The 24,444-nt window shown below is 45.4% G+C and overlaps 1 protein-coding gene and 1 pseudogene across 7 annotated transcripts in view; both read right to left on the reverse strand.

The window, feature by feature from the left end:
* The window catches only part of POLG2 (DNA polymerase gamma 2, accessory subunit), a 172,655-nt gene that overhangs the window by 140,347 nt on the left and 7,864 nt on the right, over positions 1 to 24,444 (reverse strand). The window contains exon 2 of one of the 7 annotated variants that reach the window (XM_085617248.1): positions 1,117 to 1,295. The exons of 5 other annotated variants lie outside the window; for them this stretch is intronic. The gene's annotated coding sequence lies outside the window, so the exon portion shown is untranslated. Of the gene's footprint in view, positions 1 to 1,116; positions 1,296 to 24,444 lie in introns of those variants that run through there. One more of the 7 variants, XM_085617244.1, reaches the window with a different exon arrangement.
* LOC146810254 (U6 spliceosomal RNA) lies at positions 6,362 to 6,422 on the reverse strand (annotated as a pseudogene).

Consider the following 24,444-nt stretch of genomic DNA (forward strand, 5'->3'; position numbering starts at 1 on the left):
GTACCTGGAGGTCAGGGCTCAGCAACTGTAATGCAATCGCTTAATAAAATCTGTTCTTAAAAAAAAAAAAAACAGTAATTTGCCGTGGCCCTTGGCTTTTTCTATAATCTTACACGCGTCACGCGCACTGCTGTGCTACGTCACGTTACCACGGTAAACAGCGCAGCTTGCCTTTGGTTGCACGAGGAGTGTGAGAAACACCAGATTGCACCTGCCCGTTCCAGTGTTTGTGAAGAGCTCTAGATATTTATTTACAAAACTTTGGAACCATGCTGAACATGCACGGGCGTGCAGCAGGTTGAGACTGCAAACACAATGTCCATGATGTATAATCAATCAACAGCGCCACCGTCTGTCTCGTCTAGAAGTGAGCAACCCCATGTATTGCGCCTGTTCTCCTGTTTGCTGACGCACCACCTACGTAGGCTCCGGGCTAGTTTTTGCTCTCAGGCTATCGCTGTATCATATGTGACCAAATAGTGAAAGGGCGATTGAGGATAGGGAGGCCACGCGTGTGTATACTGGCTTGTTTTTTTCTGTCTGTCTGTTGCTCCACCATAGAATTTGTATTTTGCTATATGAACTCTTATTTCTATCATTTTTACTCTTCTACAATGATTTTTTTGCTCACACACAAACTGAAATATACAACCCGACACCAAAGCACTTAAATACTGGCAGCGGCATTGGCATAGCCAATAGGTCTCGCCTTTGAGACCTTATAATTGTTTAGCCATGCAACGGTTGACGTTGTTGCACCAAGCATATTGTGCTGCATAACTAAATACTTATAAGGTCACAAAAGCGAGACCTATTGGCTATGCCAATGCTTGTTAGTTTTGGAAGCTAAAACTCCACTTAAGCAGCTCTGGTATTAGTGGCATCGCCTTCTGAAAGAAGGTCACATTTCAATATACAATATCATCCTAATATGACCCGAGGACAAACAACACCTTTCACTTTACTGTTATTTGTGTAACTTCAAAAGCATTTATACTAAGTTCAAAGAGTTTAAGCTCCAAGTTAGGGGTGCAAAGAAATGGATGCAGAGGTATTTGAACACCCCTGTTGTGGCAACAACAAAACCACGCATTTATTAGAATGTGCAACACTAACCTCAGTTTCCAAAGACTAATGCTTCTAACGAATATTGGAATGTGGAAAGCTCCATTGAAGACAATCGAGTAGCTCCAGGCTTATTTAAGTACGGAGCATCAACATTCCAATGTTGGTCCTCATGTTTCTCCCTTCTTAATTTAGAACCTTCTATCATTAGAGGGCGGAATAGGCTCGACCTAAAAAGAAAGGAAGCAGAAAAGCGACTCTTCTTTTAAATTATTTAGGTGTCATTTGAGGTTGATGATCTCCACAGTAAGCTAATTTCATACTATCCACCAGTTCTGGCAGCCGGCAGTGGTAAGATGAACAATAATAGATTACTGAAGTGGAATATTAATATTTTATTAATAAAAATGAGATGGTGTGCGACAATTAGACCATAACACAAATAATTATTGATGGGTAGTTGTCAAAAACTGTTGTTTTCCGCCTACGGATTCAACTTCAATCAAAAAAGGAAACGAAAGTGAAGTTTGGATTGTCTATGATGTCACTACGAACCTAGGGATGGAAAACAGCACAACTAAACAATAGCCTTGGTCAATAAGGCACCTCCTGAAAAACTACTAAAAACTAAAATACATCACTTTATATTAAATTTTATAAAAAACAATGCAAACTTAAAAACTAAACCATAAGATTCCAAAAAAATGTGCGAATAGTAATAAAACTTGAAAAATGTGAAAAGAATCACTTTACACAGTTAATGTTATGATTGTAACATCATTTACTTAATAAGTAAGAGTGTTAAATGTAATTGTACAGAAACATTACTATACTGTTATGTACCTATAACATTTAACTATTCATTTTCTTTTCACAAATGCTAACAATCCTGAACAACGAAAATAAGACACAGAAAGAAACAGTACTTATCCAATACCAATAAAAGTAAAAATAATCAAAATGATCCCAAAAACCTTTTCCAAAAATTCTAAGGCAGAAAATAAAGTCGTTTACAATCCAGCCTTAGGGGATGAAGCATTAGCAATTAACGGTGCATAGTAGAGGTAAGATTCATTATAAATTAATATGATAAACCATTTACTCTTCAGTAGATCTATGCATAACTACAACAAATATATATATATATATATATATATATTCACTGAAAAAACCATAGGTTTCACACACGTTATAGTTAGGAATTAGCATTTAAAAAACCTTGCAAATTCACTGAAAAAACCATAGGTTTCACACATGTTCTAGTTAGCTGGACATTTCACTCGTACAAAACCAATAGTTAGTTCAGCTAAGTAGAACTCGCGCGACCGCAATCCACTGCTGATGACGTCACATATTACATCACTCATGAAATGGTCAGTGACATCACTGATGACATCTCAAATGACATCACTGATGACATCATCCAGTGAATTTGTGTCTTTCTGAAAAATAAATATTTTTTATATATGTATATCTAAAGGTTAATGGAAGAATAAATGGGTAAATAAGTGTCTAAATGAATGTTTTTTTTGTAAAATTAATTGTATAACTGACTTATTAACAGTATCTTAGTGAATACAGTGATGTAATATGTGACATCATCAGCAGTGGATTGCGGTCGTGCGAGATATACTTAGCTGAACTAACTATAACGGGGGAATTTCAATGGTTTTGAACGAGTGAAATGTCCAGCTAACTATAACATGTGTGAAACCTATGGTTTTTACAGTGAATTTGCAAGGTTTTATAAATGCTAATTCCTAACTATAACGTGTGTGAAACCTATGGTTTTTTCAGTGAATTTGCATGGTTTTTTAAATGCTAATTCCTAACTATAACGTGTGTGAAACCTATGGTTTTTTCAGTGAATTTGCAAGGTTTTTTAAATGCTAATTTATGTATGTATTATTATATTTTTTATATATTTATTTTTCAATAAACTACCTATGTATATAGTTATAGATTGACTATATCCTGTAATATGGAATGGCTCCGCTCTTTTTTTTTTAATTTGGATAAAGTTGAACAGCATAGTTAATATCTTCTATAAACTTATAAACAGTTTAAAATGTTTTTTGTTTTTTTAAGGGTTTTTCGCGGTGCGCGCACCCCGCGATTTTTTGAAAAAAAATAAAATGTTTTTTTCACCCTTCGGGGTCCTTCAGAGACCCCCTGACAAAGGCTAGGGGGTCAGGAACTCTCTACCCTATCCCCTTTTCACGTTCTCCACCTTTCTTTTTCACTGTCACACACAAAATGGCGTCCGACACTTCCTGATTTCGACCGATTGGAATGTTGACTGACATCTAACCACCAATCATAATTACGCTCGCGGACATTTAGATATTTATGTACTTTTGACTGCAATTTTCTCAGGAACTACTGAACAGATTGACACCATATATGCAAAAGGCACATGCCTGACCTGAGGACTACCTCTTTGCCAAATTTCAAGTAATTCTGTTCAGCCGTTCGGGCTGTACCTTCGACTAAAGGTCCTATGGGAAAATGCATGGGGAAAACGCGTTTTGGGACACCCCTTTTTTCTCAGCCCCCGCTTGACGAATCACCCCGAGACTTTCAGGGTAGGAGCTGAGCGGAGCGCCCCATTAGTTTTGAAAAATTTGCGAGGATTCGTCAACCGGCGCCAAAGTTATTCAAAATAGAATTTCCAGATTTCCTATGGGAACTCGGTCCTAACTACCGCCAGTAGATTTTATATATATATATATATATATATATATATATATATATATATATATATATATATATTCCACGAAACCTTTTTTCTCGTGGATTCTGATGCAACACGAATCCGAAAGCAGGAACGGACACCTCTTATTTGGTGCAATTTTTTTTATTGAATGCGCTGTGCCGCCATGACGCGTTTCGGTCCCCCAAGACCTTGATCACATGACGCGCTGACAATACTTCCCCACATTTAAAGTGCTAGTGCTAATGAACATAAACAACAGACGTTCCCGTTGGAAACAACATTAAGCAGCTATTTTTGGTAATACATATGTAAACATTGGTCACTGTGCAAAAGGGCTACATGTGCAAAACTATGCGTTTTATAAATAGGTCTTTAAAATTAATAAATATTAATATAAAAACCATTATTTATATAAATATAAAAACGCACAAAAAGTCAGAATGTCATGCGGCAAACAGGAGTATGGGTGTTCAATACTGCACATTGATTATCAATCAATTGTGCTTCATACTTAAAATGCCTCATATTGACAAATCGCAGATACAATCCTTTTTATATTTACACATAATAATACATGCTTAATGCAAAAGGAAAAAATTATACTTTATGTGTATATATCCGCTATAAATCTTGTGTTGATTTTTTTGCCAATTACTTTGTTTGCCTCCCAGAATAAAAAATATACCTCTGGATAAGAGTCACCTTTGGACCTATATGTCATGCTTAACTTGGTCTGTTGATTACTTATGCGTGCTAAAAAAATTTTTTTTAAAGTGCTCACCTTAGTGTGCTATATCTTATCTCATCTATTAATTGATAGGGAAAGTGATCCATAGTTTGGGAACGTGCTGAGTCAACTCGTATTACATAAAATTGTTAAATTTTAGCCAGGGGATACTGCAAGTCTGTGCTGGAAACTACTGAAGAATTATAATATCAGTGTTAAATGTTGTAAAGCACTTTTTATGCCAGCCATGTGTACAAATCTTCTGTTGCATTAAGCCCATGTGGGCTTTTGCTATCCATTTCCAAGATATATTTTGTCTCCAATTTGCGTAATAATGCTTCTCTATCGCCACCTCTTCTCAGAGGTGGAATGGTGTCTATGACAAAATATTTCATTTGGGATGCATCATTATTGTGCATCTCATTGAAATGACGAGCTACCGGATAATTTATGTCCTTGTTCGAGATCGCTCGCAAATGTTGGAGGATCCGTTTGTGGACTTGCAGTTTAGTGCTCCCCACATACTGCAGCCCACACGGACACTCCAAAATGTAGATGGCATAATCAGATTTGCAGGTGATCGCTTTGCCTATTTTAGTTGGTTTGCTGTCAAATGCTGTCTGGAATGTGGTTTTGCTGATTACATGCTTACAAGCCTTACATGTTGCACATTTTATAAAGCCTTTTCTTGTTGAGAGCCACCCCCGGTCCTTGATTAATTCTGGACTGCTGCTGACCAAAAAGTCACTTGTTGACGGTGCTTTTCTATATGTTATCGTGGGTCGAGTAGCTAGGACTGGGCCCAGTGTAGGATCACTACTTAGCATATACCAATTGCTATTGATGATTTTACTTAAACTATCCTTTTGTTTGGTGTAAGTCAGGATTAGTCTTGGGCTACTAGTTTCTGGTGTTGTTTGTTCTTTATATTCTAGTGTCCTATTTCTGCGCGGAGACTTAGTCAAAAGTTCATCTCTCGATAAGGTTCTGGTTTTATTTATGGCTGTATCAATTGTTTGTTCAGTATACCATCTCTCCAAAAATCTTTTTTTGCTTTCCGAGTGTGACTCCCTAAGATATTTCTCGGTACTGCATATTCGTTTAATCCTAAGCATTTCTCCATATGGGATGCTGTTTATGGTATGTCTAGGATGAAAGCTGGAAGAGTGTAGGGTGGTGTTGCCTGCTGTGGGCTTTCGATGTAGCTTAGTGTGTAACTGCATTTCTGATATGTACACTTCTACATCTAAAAAACAGATGCTTTCTTTACTAACATCATAAGTAAAATGCAAGTTGAGTTCATTGTTGTTAATTTGTTCAACAAACATTCGTGCACTTTGTTTCGAACCGCGCCATATGACAAATAAATCGTCAATCTAACACATCCAAACAATGATGTTATTTGAAAGGACATCAATGAACTTTACATTCAGTATGAGTTCTTCCCACCACCCCATATGGAGGCAAGCGCAACTAGGCGAAAAGCTTGCCCCCATAGCTTCTCCTCTTGTCTGATGGTATACTTGTTGGTTAAACAAAAAATAAATTATTGTTTAGGCAGAATTGAATTAGAATGATGATCATTTTGTTATGTTGGTGATATTCCAACCGCCGGTTATTCAAAAAATGTTCCACCGCTCGTAAACCATCCCTGTGATGTATAGAAGTATATAAATTAGATACATCTAGGGATAATAACACAAAGTCATTCTGCCATTCCACCCCCTGGATTTTTTTCAGAAAGTCTGTGGTATCTCGTACATAAGAGGGCAAAGATTTCACGTGATGTTGCAAAAAAGAGTCTATCTAAATTGAAACATTCTCAAGTAGGCTGTTCTTGGCCGAGATAATTAGCCATGCTAATCTTCTCTGTATCGTTCCAATTTTAGTATATGTGCCGCCGAATATAGATATAGTCTCTTTCTGAACCAAAGGCTACCTTTTTGCCAAATTTGGTGTAATTCTGTTCAGCAGTTCAAGCTGTAATCGTGTCTAAAGTTTCCTATGGGAATTAACATGGAGAAAACACGTTTTGGGACCCCCCTTTTTTATCGGCCCCCACTTGGCAAATCATCCCGAAACTTTCAGGATAGGACCTGACCGGAGCGGGCCACAAGTTTTGAAACTTTCGCGAAGATTCGCCAACCGGCGCCAAAGTTATTGGGAAAAGAAAAAACGCTTTTCCTATGGAAACTAGGTCCTAACTATAACTACCTACTGGCGACCGCCAGTAGATAATATATATATATATATATATATATATATATATATATATATATATATATATATATATTACCTACTGGCGGTCGCCAGTAGGTAGTTATAGTTTGGACCCTGTTTCCATAGGAAAACCGCAACATTCTATTTGGAATAACTTTGGCGCCGGTCGACGAATCCTCGCGTAATTTTCAAAACTAATGGGGCGCTACGCTCCGCTCCTACCCTGAAAGTCTCGGGGGGATTCGTCAAGCGGGGGCTGAGAAAAAAGGGGGGTCCCAAAACGCGTTTTTCCCATGCATTTTTCCATAGGACCTTTAGACACAGCTACAGCCCGAACGGCTGAACAGAATAGAACATTTAATAGTTTACCTTTCACAACGAAGCGCATAATATGTCCTCCGTGTGCGGACGGTGCGCGAAGCGCATCGTGCGTACATGGCCCATCCAGCGTAACGTGGGCACGCGGTGCGCGTAGCGCAATGCGTGCCCACCGTGCGTGCACGGCACTAACTGCGTAAAGTGGGCGTGCGGTGCACGAAGCGCACCGTGTGCTCACTGTGCGCGCACGGTGCACGAAGCGCACCGTGCGCGCACGGAACGAACTGCGTTAAGTGGGCGCGCACGCCACGAACGGCGTAAAGTAACTTAGCATTTAAAAAAACGTACAAATTCACTGAAAAAAACATAGGTTTCACACACGTTATAGTTAGGAATTAGCATTTAAAAAACCTTGCAAATTCACTGAAAAAACCATAGGTTTCACACATGTTCTAGTTAGCTGGACATTTTACTCATAAAAAAACCAATGAAATTCCCCCGTTATAGTTAGTGCAGGCAACTATAACTCACGCGACCGCAATCCTCTGCTGATGACATATGTGGCTTTATGAAAAAAAAATATTTGTAATATATGTATAGCTAAAATTTAATGGAAGAAGACATGGGCAAATAAGTGTCTAAATACAGTATTAGCATCAGCAGAGGATTGCGGTCGCGTGAGTTATAGTTGCCTGCACTAACTATAACGGGGGAATTTCATAGGTTTTTTATGAGTAAAATGTCCAGCTAACTATAACATGTGTGAAACCTATGGTTTTTTCAGTGAATATATATATATATATATATATATATATATATATATATATATATATATATATATATATATATTCATTAATTCACCCTATATAACAATATAAAAAACATTAAAAGAAAAGAAGTTAATAGTACTTTGTTGCCTTTTGATTACTGTAGGTAATGCCAACAAATAAAACTTTAATTGGTGAATAACTGACAAATATTTAGAACTATTAGCAGTGGTGGCTCCTTTGCTATGGCTGAGGAGCATCGCCCAACTGCTTTTAAGCAGTGCAAATAAAGGAGACATAAAATGATAATAACTTTGAGTTACTATCATTTTATATGTTTCTGTACTGCATTGCGGGCTGGCGGGACTGGTCTGTTCCCGAAGCAGGACACGGGAGGAGTGGCTTGCCCACTCCCAAGGGCACATGACTGTTTGGCCGGCTCTCTGGGACCGGCCAAACAGTCATGAGCACTTTCCCTGTTCTCCACGCAGGCTTCATTGCAGCCATTCGTGGAGAACATGACCAGGCTCTCATTCCCTAGCTGAGCGTCGAACCACGCCGCTAAGACCAATCACAACGATGCAGTACAGCGTTGTGATTGGTCAGGGGAGCCTGGGTCCTTACCAATCACAATGCTGCATTGTAGCATTGTGATCGGTCAAGGGAGCCTGGCTGTGCTTCTTGTTCCTGGAGTCCAACGGAGGAGAGCAGGAGCAGAGACGCGGGACCCAGCGGCAAGGTAAGTGTTTGTTTTTTATTCTTTTACATTGCACCCCTACCTTCCCCCCGCAGACCCTGGCAGCCGCCACCTGCCTGCATCCTTGATTTAATAGATACGAGACTTTATCCTGAGGGAGGACCGCTCCCACCAAGATCTTAGATGATGTGACGCCAGGGTGCCCGTCTTACCAGATTACACCAGAGGGGTGCAATTGCCGCGCAGTTCCTACGCGGAGGTGAAGCAGCAAAGGTGAAGCAAAAGCTCTGGGCCCTCAATCTCTCCTTCCCGGCCCAGCTCAGAGTCGTGGAAACAAACAAGACTCTTCTTTGACACCCCAGAGTCAGCCAGGACGTGATTCACTGAGGCGCAGCCTCCCTCCCTTGATGTCTGGGCCTTCAGAATCAGTGAAGAAGGCCGCAGCTCCAAAACCGAAGAGGAACTGCACCTGCTCTCACAGAGGACATGGTTCTCAAATACCTACTTCTCCTTCTCCTTCTCCTTCTCCTTCTCCTTCTCCTCCTGTGCGATATCCCCTGCCATCCGCAGCACCATCATTTTTTCCCTCGACTGCCGTGGTCTCCCCGCCAACTCCAGATGGCCTGCTGGACGAGATCGTCACTCCTCCTGCTGAACAAGTAGCAGATACTGACCTGTAGGAAAGTCCTACACTATGAACCACTAGACTTTCTGGCTTCAAGCAGGTGCCGGGTTCTGTCTCTTGCTACTAACTGTATGACTAACTTCCCGTTGATTGCCTTTGATCCTGCAAAATGGAGGGGTCTACCACTCCAGTCCCATTATTGAGTTGGGCTGTGTTTCTCTTTCTAGTTTATGGGCGACAGATGCTTCTGGGGAGGAAGTATGGGGTGAGGGGGTTGCTGGGGGAACTGGGTTGTGTATTGCCTTGTTTTGGAAGAGTTTTTCACTTGTTCTCTTATCCCTTTCCGGTTTTTATTGCACTTAGACACACGTACACGCAACCACTGACACACCAAGACTTAGGTACTGGTTGTTCTGTGCACCCCTGAGGCGAGCGACCTACAAGAGCCTTACCTTAGGTTAGATTATTCTCTGCCCTCACGTCCAGCATAAGATCTTTCTACACAACCATTGTGTCTTCCGAGTGTTGTTTTGGAAAGTAATTGGGTTATTAAACCATGTGAAGCACACAACAGTCCTAAGATACACACGCTGCTTCCTACCGGACGCCTTGCTCATTCGGGAAACATACCTACTGGGGAATTACTGTCCCTTCCTGGCACACCAGGGCTATGACCGGGTCTATTACTCTGGCTATGCCAGAGGCTCCTGAGGGGTGCCGATCTTGCTCCAACGCTTTATCCCCATTGTCACAAAAGAAACAAGGGACCTATATGGTCGCTTCCTTGCCCTCACATGTGTGGCGACTGCACAACATGGTGGACCTGGAGGGCTTTAGGAAATGGAACCTCATTGGCATAACGCAACTGGGTGACGTGTTGTCTGAAGCTACTATACACTCCTTAGGGAATCTTCAGGATACACATGCACTCACATTTTCACAATTCTACAAGTATTTGCAGCTACGCCACGTACTTTATACTCACATGTCTGGGATGCCTCTCCTCCTGAATTTAGTCCCCTAGAGGCTAAACTCCTAATGGGCCCATTGGGAAAGGGAGGTATCCCTCAGATCCATCGTAGCCTCGTTGTTAATGTCCCTCGTACACTAGACCACCTTGGAGCCCACTGGGAGGGTTCGTTGGGTTCCATGGATGATGTCGACTGGCGAGACGCCCTAATGGCCTTTAGAGTCATCGATATATCGTCCAGGCTCTGCATGGTCCAGATCTATTATCTTTATTGGGCATACCTCACTCCTGACAGATTACACCGGCTGGGCCTTCTTCCGGATCCCATCTGTCTCTGCTGCTCCCACGCGCATGCCAATTTTTACCACATGGTGTGGTTGTGTCTGGTGATTTCGAGTTATTGGACAAATAGAATACAGAAACTGACTAATGTGTTGGGAGGAGCCACTCGCCCCTTTCCTGTTGCCGCTTAGGATCCTGGAAGGATCTGGGGGCTCGAGGGCAGACCAGGCGTTTTGGGAACAGTCACAATGGCGGCGAAGCGGGACATAGTAGCTCGATGGAAGGCTCCTGCTCCCCCTAGGATAAGGCGACGGCAAAGAGGTGTGCACTGGTTGCACAACAAGAGAGGCCTGTGAACGAAGCTCTGGGTTGCCCAGAAAAGCATGGGTGCATCTGGAAAGAGCTGATGGGGCAAACGGATGGATAATGCTTGCTTGTGTTTCCTCTTTGGATTCTCACCAAACACTGCTCTGGACTTTTGTTTTATGGTAAAATTAATATGTACTCATGTCTTCTGAGTTCGTTTTCACTATGCAAAATTCAATACAATTTGTTACAAAAAAAAACTATGTAATATTTCCTGAAGACCTAAAAAAAGGCATGCATACACCCATTATTGAAGAAAACTAACCTGGACCCGTATGACCCCGAACACTACAGACCAATTACTAATGGCCTTTCCTGGACAAACTGATGGAAAAAGCAGCATTCGCCCAGATGTCACAATTCATTGAAGATAACTTTATACTTTCACACTATCAAACAGGATTCCTCCACAAAGTGGCACGGAATCTGCCCTCATCAGCATCTGGGATAACCTTACAAACACAGCAGACTGGAGCGGGGTTGCTGCACTACTTCTCTTGGACCTCTCAGCTGCCTTCGACACAGTTGACCATGACACTGTAATACAAAGCCGGCGTACAGGGGACTGCTCTCGACTGTATCACATCCTAACTTCAAAACAGAACAAATGTCACCCACTCTTCCCCTTTCGGATCCAAACCGTACTTCACAAAAACAGGGATTTCCTCAATGCTCTATCATCTCACGGAAAGCCCCAAAGACATTGGAAACTCAAAAATCTTCAGTTGCCTCAGAGCCATTGATCAGTGGATGACATGGAGCCATCTCAAACAGAACGTTTCCAAAATGGATATTGTCACATGCGGCGATGGGAAAAATTATGACCCACGCTGCGAAAGGCCTGCACTATCTGGGAACACCTCCTACAGTATCTAAGGCAGTAAGAAAGATTGGAATTACCATGGACTACAAGTTATCAATTAAATGAATGCCCAAGTGGACAAATTAGGATGATCAAGCTTCATTACCATGAAAACTCTGCAACGCATCTTCCCCCACCTGTGATTTCTACACAATGTCCAGGCTACTATTTGTCTTGTACTGTCTAAGCTTGATTACGCCAAGGTCTCTACCATGGTTCATCTTCATCAACTATGAAAAGACTACAACGGATTCAGAACTCTGCTGCCAGACTACTCCAACATGTAAAGCTAAAGTCCCACATCTCCCTTGCCTTAAGTGTCCAACACTGGTTACAGGTTGCCAGATAGCCACCTTCAAGCTGCTTTGTGTCACCCACAAAGCAATACATGGAACAGGACCACTTTTCGTCCGGAATAAAATCACCAAATACATTCAACAAAGGCACCTCCTCTCAAGATTGGCACCTTGTCTCAAAACCCCACCATACAAGAAAACAAGCATTTACAATGCAATGGTCTCGGCATTGGTAAAGTTAGAGCTATTGGCATTGCTCATGACATTTTTTTTGTTTATGTTTTTGTTTTTAAAACATTTCAAGAAACGGCATTGTTATTTACAATGTCAATAGCTTAATCACTCTCCAATGCGAGACCTAGTGCATTTGCACCCACACACAGATTAAGCTATTGACATTGTAAATAACAATGCCGTTTCTTTACATGTTTTAAAAACATAAACAAAAATAATGTCATGAGCAATTCCAATAGCTCTAACTTTAACAATGCCGAGACCGTTGCATTGTAAATGCTTGTTTAGCTTACCAACCACCATTACGTTCTTTTTATTTTTTAATTTATAAACTTCCTTTTAGATTTTGTGCTCAACTAATACTTCTGCGTCCCCCTAGTCCTGATGATGACCGCACAGTAACCAAGAGGTCGAAACGCCATCGACTATGGACAAAACATAGACCCTTCTGACCCCACTCTTGAAAATAGCTCTTGGAATCAAGAGTCATGAGTCTCCCTCATCTGTACTTGTCCCTTATTCACCCATTCTGCGCCGAGTGACCCCCGTCAGAGCACCTTCTTGAATACTCTACCTGGACTCGCAAATAAGTTGTATTAAGTAATATTTTCTGTGGTTTTTGCAAAAACATTGACGAGTATTTTCTTCACAAATCTTTCCTAAATGTTTCCTGAGGGGATAGATGTTGCATTCACTGGTTAAATACGTTTATTATCCTAAACAAGTCAACAGTGAACCGCTGCGGCGCTGCACGAGGCATCACCAACGTTACCAAAGGACAGATATATTTGATTTACAGCCACAGAGGCCATTTACAAACTGCTCCCTCGTTTCGTTTATTTAAAGTGCGTGCTCTAGTTTTCCCTTTTACTGCTGGCGAGCTTTATTCCGCTTCTTTCATGTGGTCGCTGGACAGGAACATCTGAAGTGAATACTTGCACTGCTATCGGCTCCGTGTGTTTGCTTAGCTTGTAACACTTCAGTTTTTCCTTTCAGGCCTTTATGAACAACTGTTTGCCAGCGTCCCGGGGCCTGCTGGAACTGGAGCCGATCTCGAGCGCAGCGGATGTACCTGCCTCGCGCCTTTGAAGTGCGCTGGAGGAATGCAGGGGTTTGCTGGGGCCGCCCTCTCTCCCAGGCATGCAGGGGAGCTGCGGGGGCGAGGCGTGCAGAGTGAGCGGAGTGGACAGCTTTCTGAGGACAGTGAAACAGGGGTATGTCTTGTGCCTTCGCTGGGCAGACAGAGCCATGAAGGTGGTCCCATCACACCCGTCCAGGCAGGACGGGCACTTCAAAGCACAGACCTGCTTTAAATGCACTAATTACCGCGGCATATTGCCTGCCGTCCAGAGTGATATTTATAAAGGAGACCCGCGCCCGAGGATTAGAGAGGCGTAAATCACCCAGATAGGACAGCTCACTCCGGCACGCATCAGCGCGCACCAAAGCAAGCACACAAACAGCTGAATCCGAATAAAGAGATCAGGTGAGGGGACACCACCGCCTTTCTCCGAGGCACAGCAGAAAATGCCTCGGAGGTAGGGAGCGTCCTTTTCGGATTGGGGGGCGTGTTTTGCTGTTGTCTCCTCCCTGAGACTTCTCGCAAAAAACACGCCCCCCGATCCGAAAAGGACGGGGCTTCAACGGAGTGACTGGACCTCTTCTCCAGTGGCTGGCCAGCATTTAAGAGGCCAGCCAATGGAGAACAGGAGAGAAGAGGGGCGGGTGCAAGCCCCTCTTCTCAAAGTCACTCCAACTCATTAAATCTCGGAGCGAGACTGCGCAAGCGCAGCCTTTCGCAGCCGAGACCTAAAAAACATAGGTGGTACACTTTTCTCTGTTCAAGCAGCCAAACTATGGAATTCATTACCCCAGAACTTTAATTTCATGAACAACTATTTTACCTTCAGAAAACTGCAAGAGTTGGCTCTTTCCTACATAACCACCATACTCAAACTTAATGTCCCTGCAATTGTAAATATTTATAACTTGATTAGATATATGTATCTAGGAATATGTTTTTCTTTGTACAAATATATATATAACTATGGGTTTAAAATATATAGATATTCTTTATGCCTGCTTAAGAAAGTTATTTGATTAGATGCTTATGGGTCCATATTTTATTCATCTATCACAATATGTAAATATTATCATAACTATTTATCTACAAGTCCTTCATTGTTTAAATATTGAGGAAAACGTTGAATTTAAAGAAAAATAAGAACTATATAGATATTTTAAAAAATAGCTACAAGTACAGCAACACTTGAAAGTCTGAGTTTGTACAATACTTATAGGAAATGTATATATATTATTCTATGCTTAACATGTTTATAGGTCACTGCATAGTTTTCATATAAATTATTTGATTAGATGCTTATGGGTCTCCATTTTTAATCATCTATCACAATATGTAAATATTATCATACTATTTTAAGGACACATGCTTCACTATTGAAATTTTGAGGAAAGGATAAAATAAATTAATAAATAAATTAGCTGCAAGTGCAGCTAAACTTTAAAGTCTGAGTTTGTACAATACAACTTTAAATCTCAATATATTATCTTCCTTATGCGAAGTATACCCTTTCTAAGTAGTTATGAATCTATATATTTTAGGTCTCGCCTACGCAGCGCGCATGCGCTGCATAGGAGGAGACCTTTCGCCATCGGTTCCCTTTTTCGCCCAAAAACGTGCATGCGTTCCATTGCCTTCAATGGCAACACGTGCACGTGTGGCGATTCCCTTGCAGGAGCGAGCGACAGCGCCATATGGTATCAATTATCGCGCCTTGCCACTCGCTCCCGCAAGGGAATCGCGCAGGCCCCCTCCTCTCTCCCTTCCCCCTGCTGCTGCGCGAGGCGCACGCACGCGCGCGCGCGCTTGTTTTTATTGTGAAGGCACTGGCTACTGTCATTTACTCCCAGCCCGTTGTCATTGCTTAATGCGATTTTGCACACCTACATTGTTCCCTCGCCTCTTGCCCACTAACAGTCGCTTTCCCCCAATCACCGCTGTCATTTCATATGTTATTTTATTTGTTGCTCCTGGGCCGCTACATGAAAAAAAGCCTTGTTGGAAATACAGTTTTTTTTTTTTTTACTTTACCAATCTAAGTGGTATCCGTCATCTTAGCTCAGTAAATAAAAACAAAAAAAATACGGCGCTCACGTTGTTCTATAGGTGTGCAAATGTGCGTTGACACAAACGGATATACGTCATCACACATGCATGTGCCAACAGCGTCATTGAGCCTTCCCTCAATTTTTTTTTAAGCCAATGATGCACAGCATCGTCTAAAAATCAGTGGCAACCTTAATAGGGCAACAGGGCAGGATCTATTGGCTTTGCCAATGCTTGTTGCACTTGTGTTAATTTATAGCTGAGCTCAAATTGCACTTGTTATTTGTTGTTTACATTGTACATTTGTTCAGTCTTAGCCTGGCCTTGTTAAATGGCACCTTTCCACTCTAAAGTATAGCCCTGTTCCTGCGCGAGGCGAGAAGGGAGACTTGCCTCTTGTGGGCCTTTTAGGAGCAACGTTGTGTTTCTTTTATAGTTTGCGGTCACTTTGTAGATTCGTTTTGCCGGGTTTGTGGTGGAGTGGCAGCACATATGCGTGTTGTATTTCAGGCTGGATGGGGGAGAGGGGTGAGCATGCTAACTGGTCATGATGAGAAGAGCCGCGCAGGACAGGCTGCCGTGCACTTTTCAGAGCTAAGCACTTGGAGTGAGCGATTTGGTAAAAATAGCAGCGAGCCTGCTTTTCTTGGAACAATGACCTGATACGTATCCACCATGTGAAGAACTGCAGCAGGACTCATCGCCAACCCCCTGTCTTTCTGCAGACAAGCAAAGCTGCTTAATGCAGTTTACAAATAACCCTCCCCTCAAACGAAAGCGCACAAAGCAAAAACAGTGACCTTTGTGAACCATACATGGCATCCGCACTTCCAAAACATGGTGACCGAACTAGTCTCTCCTGTGATTTCAGTGTGTGCACGCCTGCAAGCAGTGACGATAGATAGATGCTAAAACACAAAACGCATTCCTTTATTTATTTAGTTATTTAATGCAATTTTTTTATAGCGCGAACATTACCCAAAGGTGTCAGAGCGCTTTATAACCTATATACTTTTCAACTCTACCAACGAGGAACTGTTTCTTACTGCAAAAGCGGACATGTGGCACAAAATGCCGGCGAGGCAGCTTCAGTTGTGGCACCTTTGAACCTCTCACCCCTCTCCCACCCAGGCACTGCGTCCCATTCAACCCCCCCCCCCCCCACTGCTTTCTGTAAAACTGGCGGTGGCCAGCGTCTTGACAGATGGCTGTATAACGCTGCGGGGCTCACTGATAAACCAGGTGTGAGGCAGCCAGCCTGCGGGAATCACTGCAATCGATAGAAAGTGGGTCTTTGGGGGACCTGCCGTCTAAACAGAATGTATGCCAGATCTTCATGTAAAAAGTCAATTGTGTGATGGTTGCCCATTAGGAGGTCGCAGAGCAGTAGTGACTCAAGCATGGGCGTAGGTATCGGTGGTGCAGAACGTGTAGTGGTACCACAGCCCAGAGGACAGAGAGGCTCACTGAACCTGGATTACAGCTGAATTTGACTTCCAAGCAAGCAGTTAGGGGCTAATTCACATTGCCTGCAACGGGTGCTCATGGCACCCCATCTATGCCACCGTACTGGAGAGGAAGTCTGAGGGGAGCTGCGACACACGCAGGACAGGGATGCAGCCAGTCGTGGTATCTGATGAGACAACAGCAGAGGCTGGCAGCCTCGTTTCCCCACAGTGGAGCAGCACTGCAGTGCACCCTATACACCCCCCGTCCCCTCTCCTGCGGCTCAGCCGCACTCTCAAAACCAACTCTTTTCTAAAGACGCGTCCTGCCCTCAGCCGCTTCTGCGTCCTCACCCCTCCAGTTCTGGCGTGCCAGTGACACGGGATGGGTGCACCGTGGGAGATGGGCACATCAGGGGGCGGAAAGATGACAAGACCCCAAAAGGGTCGCAGATTGTTTTCTGAACTCAGGAGTGGTCACTGATAATACAGGTAAATAAATGGCTGATGTGGTGAGTGGGTGCACTTGTGCCCCTGATCATCACACACACCATTTTGGAAATTGGTGCAGTGTGATTACACACTGTGGGCGGTCTCAGATCTACGGTGTGTTTCCAATAAAGTGACACATGGATTAAACCCCCCTTTCATACAAAGTGAAGGGGTTCTCCGTGGAACCCTGTCTGTAAAACACAAATACCCCCACTCTTAATCCCAGGCTGCGATCACCAGATCCCCTCAACTGTCCTCCTCTCCTCGCGCAGTGACCAATCCACTCTCGCACAGTGCCCACCACTGGGAGGGCACCTCACCTCACCACACACCCACCCCGCTGTCATACCTTGTGCGGGGCTTTCAGCGGCCGGTGTACCCCTGCCACCTGGTTGACGAGCGTGATGCCCTCCCGGAAGGTGTAGTGCGGCGGCCGGGTAGGCTCGGGAAAGTTTGTGCTGTTGAAAGGATCAGTGTCATCTAACAAATAGACCCGGCACACAAGCGTAGCCATGATTCATCCATGCATGAAGGAGAAGATGGGAAAACGAGCAGCACAAAAACCCCAGTCTCAAAAACAAAAGGCGAACAAAAGCGACGAGAAACAAACTTGGATGGGGGGCAGCAGTGACGAGGAGCGGCAACAATTAGCAACAAGCATTAGCATAGCCAATAGGTCTCGCATTTGGGACCTTATAAGTGTTTAGCCATGCAACAGTTGATGTTGTTGCACCAAGGATATTGTGCTGCATAACTAAATACTTATAAGGTCCCAAAGGCGAGACCTATTGGCTATGCCAATGCTTGTAAACTTTACTTCTACTGTAGAAGAAGAAAAAATAAATAAATTTAAAAAAACTATGTATGTATACCCTCTCTATGTAATTATGTATATATAAATGTATTACTTTACTCCTACTTTAGAAGAACGAGAAATGCACCCTCATCCTCCACTCTCTGACTCATGCCAAACCTCGTTCTACTACTATCTCTATATTAAACCTTTCTAGACTACTCCCCCTCTATCACTCCTTGGCTCACCCTAAACCGTATTTTACTTCTATGATCGCCCAAGCAACCCTTTCTAAATTCATACCTCATGCATCCCAAACCTCATTTTACCACTATGATTTCCCTAATCCCTTTCTAGAGACTCGCCCCACTTCCATCTCTCCTTTCACTCATCCCAAGACAAAACTTACTACTATGATCTCCCAAATAACACTTTATAGACTTTTCCATTCCTCAATTATCCTATTCCATCCAACTAACAGACTCACATGTCCACTGCTCAAATTAAATGAATATTTCCCCATACTAACTCACCACTAATCCTCTTTGGATTCTGGAGCAGTGTGCTACTCGCCGTAAAGCCCTTTGACGCTTCACCAGGGGTCTTACTACTATGATCTCCCAAATAACAGCTTCTAGATTCTTCCCTCTTCTATCCCTCCATTATCCTATTCAATCCAACTAACATGCCCACCGCTCAAATGAACACATATTTCCCTATACTAACCCACCACTAATCTTTTTTGGGTTCCGGAGTAGCAAGCTACTCACCGAACAGTGCTTTGACGCCTTGTCAGGGGCAGTATGTGCTATATAAATACATATATGATTACAATTACAATTGGTCCCCAACCAAAAGGAGCGCATTTGTGCTAGGTCCTCTGGTCTTTCCCTAAAGCAGTGCCTCCCAAATTGTGGGTCGGGGCCAATTTTGGAGGGTTGTGAAAGTTCAAGCAATAAATAAAGATGCCTTTAAATTCTGTAATTATCTTGTCACCTTTGCTGCACTTCAAAGACAGAAGGCAAACAATGTCTTCAGACAAATCGCTGCTTATCCTATTTTTTACCATGGGATTGGAGTTTACAAACTCCTCTCGCTGTGCAGTCAGAGAAAAAAAAGTAAAGTTAATTATGTGACAATCTTGCTGTGGTACAGAGTGTGTGAAAGGAAAGGCTTTAGGATGTAATTTTTTAAAACACACAACAAATATAAATACCTGTAAATGAACTGTATACATTCAGTAGTTAGGAAAGCAAAAGTTAAGCACTTCTTTTGTAATTCTGAAGTGTGATGGAAGCAGAGATTTTAATAGGATCAAAACAAATCAAGACATTTTACTGGGTGATGAAAAATATTAACTGAAATCTGATTTCCACACATTATCATTTGTCTGCAAAATAGTTTTATCAGTAAAACTGTATGTCTGTGCAGATTTAGCGACCATTTCAATGGAAAATGTGTTATCTGTAAAAGACAGATCGATGCCACAGGTTGCTGTAGTTACATTAAAAAACAAATTGCCCTAGCGCTTGACCAAGATGGCCGCGTGAGCTCTGAGCTCCCGAGACCCTCGCGCCCTCCGTCGACTATCCTGTCTCTAATCCTGTCGGTATGCATGGCATCGTGTGGATGACCTGTCAGGAAGGCGATTGATGCTACCCGCGGTCGGATCGCCCACCGGGAACCGGACTTATGCCTGGCGGAAGATTGCGGCCTATCTCCAAGGGATGTCAGGGGCTAGAGTTGGCAGGATGCCCGACTTCTAGTTGAACAACAACGGCCAGGCGAGGTGTGAACTGTCGGACGGAGGTCCCCGTCCTTTCACTTTCGCTTTCTCTCCCTTTGTCAGCCCTGCCCCTGGAGAGCTCTTGGTGGCTTTATTACCCTATGGACGCTCTGCAGGCTACTCTGGTGGCCCACTGCAGAACTGATCACTCCTGATTCCTTTCATTGAGAGGGACCCGTCTTATCTGAACCGACCTGCTTGGTATCAACCATGTCGGGCAAAGCAGAGGTGGATCGGCTGAAGGCTAAGTCTACCAGGCGGGGAGCCTATACCCAAGTCAATAGTATGGACCGCTATGCTCTGCAGAAGGGATCACCGAGTGGGTCGAGCCAGTTGCCGGATACCCAGAAGGCGGCCTCGCCTTTGGCCCCGGAGCTCTCACTACAGGATGTCATGGGCGCGCTCGAAGGGATGCAGACTTCGATTGGGAGACAGTTTGATGCCCTGGCGCATAAGGTGGATGCCATCTTGGTGGATGTTAACCTGATCCGTGCGGACTTGGGCAAAACGAATGAACGGGTTAGGACCCTGGACCTCAAGACCACGGGCCTCACCGATGATGTCACGGAACTGCAGATTGAGGTTCGTAAGCTGAGGACCGAGAGTGATCTCGCCGCCCGCCGGCTGGAGGACTTTGAGAGCCGGGCCAGGCGCAACAACGTGCGCGTCATCGGGGTCCCGGAGTCCTCGGATGAGGCTTCGGTTGACCTGCTTGTCGAGGACTTGGTGCTTAATCATCTGCAGCCTAAGGGTCTTGGAAAGTTCTTTGCGGTTGAAAGGGCCCCATAGAGTGCCGGGTGGGAGGCCCAAGGTGGGTGCCCCACCGAGGCCGATCGTCGCTCGGCTCTTTCATTTTCGAGATCGGGACGCTATCCTGCAAGCATCGAGGGTGACGGGCCCGGTCCCCTTCCAGAACGCGTCGGTGAATTTCTATCCGGACTTCACCCAGCAGGTGCAGAGGCAGAGACAGGGCTTTCTGGGGGTGAAGAGGCGGCTCCGGGAGAGGGATCTGAAGTATGCCATGCTCTTCCCTGCCAGATTACGTGTGGTGCACGAAGATCGGACATTCTTCTTTGACTCTCCTGTTATGGCCGATGAATGGCTGGACGCTTTGCCCCGGCGACGGACGGGGGAGGACATTGCCGAGGATGGGGACAGTGGCCGGGATGGGCAGGGCTGATTTTTCGGAGCCGATCTGACTCGATTTGGCTATATTTGAAGACTTGAATAGAGTGCAGTCAATGCGGAGGGCTGCGGGAGGACGAGGGGTGCTCTTTTCCTCCTTTAGGGTACTTTTTGTAGATTTTGGGTTTTGTAGGGCGACAGGCACACTGCAAGTTGGGGGGGCTTTGTAAGCTGCAGCAGGGGTGCAGGGTGGGGGGGGTTTCTGGGATTTTGGGTTTGTTGTTGGGGGGTTTATTTCTGCAAGGCATGGTGATTCTTTCCAGGACTGTTCCATGGTGGCTCTTCGGGTGTGGGGTGGGCCTCTTTACGTTTGAGGATGGGGGGTAGGGGTTTAAGAGTTATAAGCTGGAATGTTAATGGTTTGGGGGATCGCATTAAGCGTGGGATTGTTTTGCAATTCTTGAAACGGTCAATGCCGGATGTTGCCCTGCTGCAGGAGACGCATCTTATAGGTAATACGTGCTATGCTCTGAATAGGAAGGGTTATAAATTCATAGCACATTCGGGATTCTCCTCTGGGTCCAGGGGTGTGGGCATCCTAGTCAGAGCCTCGCTACCATTTGAGGTGGACTCCACCATTGTTGATGATAGGGGGAGGTTTGTGGCGGTGGCGGGGCGGTGGGAAGGAAGAACTTTGGTTTTAGTTTCGGTTTATGTCCCGCCGGCCCTGCAGGCCTCCACGTTCACAGATCTGGGTAGGGCCCTGCTGGATCTCCCGGGGGGTATGCTTGTGGTGGGAGGTGATTTCAACGCTGTTGGCTCCGGCCTGCTGGATAGATACCCGCCCAGAGACACAGGGGGGGCTCAGAAGTGGCTTCCAGACTTCCTAGACACGCTTGGCCTGATAGACTGCTGGAGGCTCCGGCACCCCACACAGAGCCAATACACGTTCCACTCTGGGGCACATGGTAGTCTTTCCAGGATTGATTACCTACTCACTCTGGCTGCGCATGCCTCATTGGTCTCCGAGGCGAGGCACATGGCGCGTGGTATATCTGACCATTCGCCAGTGTGGATCCGGCTGGATCTAGGTCGGGAGGGAGAAGGAAGGGTGGCCCCTATCAACCCGTGGTATTTCCGAGACCCCCAAGATGCGCAGCGCGCTGGTAAAGAAAGTAGATAATTTTTTCAAGGACAATCAGGGATCCGTGGACTCGGCAGTGTCGCTGTGGGAAGCATTTAAGACCGTGCTCCGAGGGGAAGCCCTCTCCCTAGTAGTAGCTGCCAAGCGGCGGAGAGATGGCGAGGTTCTGCAGGTTGAGGAGGAGATCGCGGCTCTGGAGGGAGCGCTGGAGGAGGAGGTTACAGAGTCCTCACTGCATGAGCTTTGCTTGAAGCAAGCTGAGTATAAGGACCTGGTGACGAACGCCGCTAAGAACCTCAGTAGGGAACAGCAGGGCCGTTTGTATGATGTTGGTGACAAGGCAGGGAAACTCCTGGCTTGGCTGGACAAAAAAGAACGGGTCAATAGAGTTGTGCCAGAGTTGACGGGAGAGAGGGGAGAGGCGATTGTGGAACCTGAAAGGATTGTAAAGTGTTTCTCGGACTATTTCTGTAGGGTTTATGCCTCAGTGTCGGATAGGCCGCCCGAGGACTCGTGTGACCTCCTCCGTGATATCGAGTTGCCCTGTCTCTCTGATATAGATAGGGACGATCTAGATGGTGACATAACGGTTGACGAGGTGGCGGGGGCTATCCGCGCGTTAAACTCGGGCAAGGCCTCGGGACCCAACGGCTTGCCGGTCGACCTGTACAAGCTATTTCCGGATAGGGTCGCCCCTCACCTGCGCGCCATGTTTGTGGAGGCGCGGGGGAGTGGGACCCTCCCGTTGGACCAGCGACTGGCGACGATCGTGGTTATACACAAAGAGGGCAAACCCCGAGATAAGTGCGCCTCATATAGGCCTATCTCACTTCTTAACGCAGAGCCGAAAATTCTGGCTAAAATCCTGGCGACCCGATTGATTAGGGTACTCGGTGACTTGGTCCACCCGGATCAATCCGGCTTCATCCCGCACCGAAACACAGCGTTAAATCATCGGCGCCTTCATGGTGTAATCGCCAGGGCGGGCACGCTGCGTGAACCAGCTATTGTGGCGTCTCTTGACGCCACGATGGCCTTTGACACGGTGGAATGGGCATATTTGTGGGCCGTGCTGACCAAGTTCGGCTTTGGCCACGGTTTTGTGAGCTGGGTGAGGTTGCTGTATGAGGGGCCACTTGCGAGTGTGGTGGTGAATGGTCGGGCGTCGACTCCGTTTCAGCTTGGGAGGGGTACTCGGCAGGGTTGTCCCCTGTCGCCTTTGTTGTTCGCCCTCGCCCTTGAGCCGCTGGCTGCGTGGATACGTTGGCACCCGGATATACGGGGCCTTAGATGGTCGCCTGAACACGAGGACCGTATTTCGCTCTATGCTGATGATATCCTGCTGTATCTTGCCTCACCCAAGAAATCACTTATAGTGGTCTGTGACGTACTCACATCTTTTGGTAGGAACTCGGGTCTTGTTATCAACTGGAGTAAATCGCATTTGTATGTTCTTAGTGGCGAGGTTCCACCGATCCCTAGTACATGTTCGATACAGGTCGCTCAGCAGGGCTTCGTGTATTTGGGGATTTTTATCTCCATGGACTCTGCTGTGCGATATGAGAAGAACCTGCTCCCCCCCCTGGCACGCCTGAGGCGGGATGTTGAAGGCTGGCGGAGGCTGCCGCTCTCCCTCGTTGGGCGTGCGGCCCTGTTCAAAATGATGTCTCTTCCCCGCTTCCTCTACGCACTGCAGAATACTTTGGACTGGGTTCCGGCCAAATACTTTCGGGAGGTCGAAGGCCTCCAACGAACGTTGCTTTGGGATGGGCGGCCGCGAATATCTATTGCAAAGTTGACGCTCCCATGGTACGACGGGGGCATTGTGCTCCCAGACATCCGACGGTACTATTGGGCCACCCAGCTGAGCGCGATTAATCATGGGTTTTATGGCCCTGCCCTCAGCCCTGGGTATGCCATGGACAGGTGGTTGCTGCGTGGTGGTAACTACTACAGGGCGTTGTACTCGCGGTCCCTAGACTCGTCCCTAACAGGGCCCACTGGTGTGGCAGTGCGTGTGTGGAAGATGGCAACTGACTCGCTGGGCTGGAAGGATAGGCTCACCCTCGCTACCCCGCTGTTTGAATCGGAGAGACTGGGAAGGCTTTGGCACACAAAAGGGTTTGATAAATGGGACCTGATCGGCATCTCCAGGGTGGGAGATGTGCTGAATAAGGGGAAGGTGAAGTCCTTTGAAGAGTTGCAGACTGAGTATGAGCTGGGGCCATCCGAGTATTTCCGATATATTCAGGTGCGTCACGCCCTCCGATCAGTCCTCGTAGAGGGTGAGAAGGTGCCTGAGTCCTCTCCTTTGGAGGACCGGGTCCTTGATGGCCATATGCCCGAGAGCACGATCTCGCTCATCTATAAGAAACTGATCAACGTCC

Source organism: Triturus cristatus, chromosome 7, assembly GCF_964204655.1.
Source record: "Triturus cristatus chromosome 7, aTriCri1.1, whole genome shotgun sequence".
Classification (NCBI taxonomy): domain Eukaryota; kingdom Metazoa; phylum Chordata; class Amphibia; order Caudata; family Salamandridae; genus Triturus; species Triturus cristatus.